General features: G+C 33.1%; 1 protein-coding gene across 5 annotated transcripts in view; it reads right to left on the bottom strand.

Annotated features, from left to right (window-relative positions):
- Nucleotides 1–3,848, bottom strand: part of MSH3 (mutS homolog 3) — a 226,200-nt gene that overhangs the window by 82,177 nt on the left and 140,175 nt on the right. The gene's annotated exons all lie outside the window — the stretch shown is intronic.

Raw genomic sequence — 3,848 nt, 5'->3', positions numbered from 1 at the left:
TTTTTTTTAGAGATAGGGTCTCACTATGCTGCCCAGGCTGGAGTGCAGTGACTATTCACAGACACAATCATAGCATGCTACAACCTCAAACTCCTGGGCTCAAGTGATCCTCTTGCCTCAGCCCCTTGAGGAGGCTGGGACTATAGGTGCATGTCACCATGTCAGGCTTTATTTTTCATTTTCCTATTACTGTCTGAGATCAAACCAATATTTTCATTAGTAAAGATAACAGTTCAGATTACTGCTACTTATTTTCATTAATGAATATAATAATGTAAATCAAATAACATTATTTCTAGATGTAATTATTAATATAAACTATGTGTTGGAATTGGAAATGAATTGACCTGAAATTTTCATACATTGTGTAATTAAAACATCTTTCTATGGTCTTTTGTATCTTTTACTTTGATACAAAAATCATTTTTGTTGATTTGGTGTTGGTAAGTCTAAAAATGAAAATATTTTACAATTATGGAGCAAAGATGACCATCTTTTACAAAATTATGAGCTTTAAAAGATTTCAAAAACTTTAAGTATTTGCATTTTTGTTGATACAAGGGTGAAAAGAATCAGAAATAATGAGCTCTAGAACCTGTTAGACGTGTATTGATATTTGGAATTTAGTATTTATGAATGAATATGTTCCAGGTGCACTGTTGGTCTTTATGTTTTTTTTTAACAAAACATCTACATTTGTTTCATCTACAGTTTTAACTGTGTCTCTAAGCCCCTCTGAGCCCTGCCCTACTCTCAGCTCTCCTTCCCAGAGGTTACTACTGAGACCAGCTTGGGTGTCTACCCTTTCCAACCTTCTTCTGTGCATTTATGTTGATATATGCATCATACTGGTTGTGATTTCTTTAGTAAAGTCATCCTGTAATATATCATTCTGAAACTTAAAAAATTCAGTAGTTAATCCTCAGTTACTATACTGAGTTAACCCTCAGTACACACACACAAAATAGATTTTACCATTTACCATGTGTATCCAATGTACTCCTTTAAGGTCATTTCACAAATAATTTTACAGAAATGTGAATAAAGGGATAGTAAAAAAAAAAAATCAACCTCATGAAAATTTTTAATAAGAATTTAAACACAGCAAATCTCAAAGTTTTATTCCATATTTTCCTGGTTTTCAAGGCATATATATCTGAAATGAGTAACACATTCTGAATGTCATTGCTCATCAGCTGTCAAGCATGCACCTGGAACATATTCATTCATAAACACTATATTCCAAATATTAATACATTTCTAATAGGTTCTAGAGCTCATTATTTCTGATTCTTTTCATACTTGTATCAATGAAATGCTAATACTTGAAAGTTTTGAAATCTTTTAAAGCTCATAATTTTCTTAAAGAGAAGATTGTCATCTTTGCTTCATAATTGCAAAATATTTTCATTTTCAGACTTATCAGCACCAATTAGAATAATCAAATGAGTACTTTTATTCTATATCATCTATATCCTTTCAATCTCCTGTCTGTCCACCTATAAATTGTACCTAGTAAATTTTAGTGAATAAATATTATGAAAGATAGAAGCATACTATCACGTCTTTCAACAAAACAGAATAGTCCAGGTTTTTGTCATCAAATATTTCATGATGAATGTTTCCTATTGAATGACTAACTGATGAGAATAACAGGGTTCATTTTGCCCTTACAAATACATTATTCACATGCCAATTCTTCAGTTTGAGAAAACTCACCTAGGATATTGTCTGAGCATTCAGAATCTCAGATTTTGCTGATACATGAAATTTCACCATCATCAAGAATATCCAGAGCACTGGTTTCTTTCTCTTCACATTCATCATCTGATTAACCTAATAATTGTGAAAGGCCTCTGCCAATTTTTTTCTCTTCGCTTTTATGGGTGAAAGATGGAAAATTCTAAATTTTCAACTGTGTTCAATGAAAGTGAGAAGCAGATTCCAACCGTGGCATCTGCACTTTTCTTTTATACCTTCTTGGGAGATGATGTAACATGGGCAGTACAATAAGAAAACAGAAGGATGATGTGACAGTGATTTCTCCCCTCACTCGTGCATCATCATTCTCCCATTTTCTTTTTATTTTAGACTTTTATAGCATAATTGAAACAATTGATAAACAATATTGAAACAATTCTCAAGATGATGAAATAACAAAATGTTCCAAGATATAGAAAAAATAAGATCACTGAAGATCCCAAAATGCATCTTACATTTATAAAAGAATCCAATAAACCCACATGGTAAATGTAAGACAGAATAAGTTTTACTCTTCTTTTTAAAGGAAAAAAAAGTAAACTTTGTCTTTGTTCTTTGGATGGCCTTTAAGAAATTGAAATTAGGGTCAATATATCTTTATAGTTTCAGTATACTTAAGATCACTTCTTGTCTGATTTTCAGCATTCTGTCAAAGCTGCTACACAGATGAGTTAGTCATTTTCCACTGTTAAACATTTAGATTGCATCCAAATTTTTACTTACAAATGATGATGCAATGAACAATTCTATACATGTCTCTGACGCAATGAACAATTCTATACATGTCTCTATGTGTACATGTCCAAGTGTTTTCCAAAGCTAGAGTAAATTTTTAAAGTGGGATTTCTAAGTCATAGGGTATACATATTTTTTATTTTAATAGATAAGAGTAGATATACCAATCTAACTTCCTACATGCAGGATATGAAAGTTAACTTGTTTTCTCATACCCTCACCTAGAGTTGGTATTATTAAACTTTCTAATGTTTGCCAATGTAATAAGTGAACGGTGTTATCTCACTGTTTTAATTTGCACTCACTGATTACTAAGATTGAACATCTTTTCATCAGTTACTGGTCATTCATTGGTCTTTTTCAAAAGCTTAATTCCTACCAACAACCTCCTTGAGTTCTTGACTGAGAACTTTAACATGTAACCACATTTCTGAACTTTCTCATAATACCAATGAATACTGTTTTCCTAAATTATTCTTCTTAAATATATCTGGCTAATAAAGTCCCAAATGCTCTCATGTTTTGCAAAGAAGGCGACTACAGGCCAGGACGGTGGCTCATGTCTATAATTCCAGCACTTTGGGAGGCCAAGGTGGGTGGATTGCTTGAGGCCAGGAGCTCAAGACCAGCCTGGCCAACATGGTGAAACACTGCCTCTACTAAAAATATGAAAATTAGCCAGGCGTGGTGGCACACACCTGTAATCTCAACTATTCAGGAGGCTGAGGCAGAAGAGTCCCTTGAACCTGGGAGGTGGAGGTTACTGTGAGCTGAGATTGCCCCACTGCATGCAGCCTGGGCCACAGTGAGACTCTGTCTCAAGAAAAAGAAAAAAAAAGTGACTACAGTATCTCTTGAGTAAATAATTTGAAATCATCTGTTGGAGAAAGACACTTGAAGTTATGAAAAAAGGATACGTTTTGGATTTTAGAGTATAATTTTGAAGACAGGATTTTAAAAATCTAGGTGGGTTATAAATTCACTGTAAAAAAAAAATGAAAGCCTTTGTCACATCAATTTTAAAATAAAATCCTAGATGCTCTGCCAAGTGAAATCAATATATAATATTCATGACACTGATATGATTTACCAGGAAGATTTTCATTTTGAAACAAAATTTTAAGTGACTTACTCTGTTGCTATCAAAATTATATAATGACAAAGCACTTCCTGGTAGAATTGGACACAAAGGATTACTCAGAGCTGGGAGGATATACTAGGATAGAACAGGCATAGCAAGAAAGACAGGGGAAAGCATACTGATGACATCTATGGCAGTGAAGTGGAGAATCTAGATGCTTCCTGAAAAGAAAACATTTGAACTTGAACAAATTTATTTATTTTATTTTATA

Source organism: Cebus imitator, unplaced genomic scaffold (genome assembly GCF_001604975.1).
Source record: "Cebus imitator isolate Cc_AM_T3 unplaced genomic scaffold, Cebus_imitator-1.0 Scaffold16, whole genome shotgun sequence".
NCBI lineage: Eukaryota > Metazoa > Chordata > Mammalia > Primates > Cebidae > Cebus > Cebus imitator.
The sequence above is the reverse complement of the archived record's forward strand: the minus strand, read 5'-3'. Positions and strand labels throughout refer to the sequence as shown.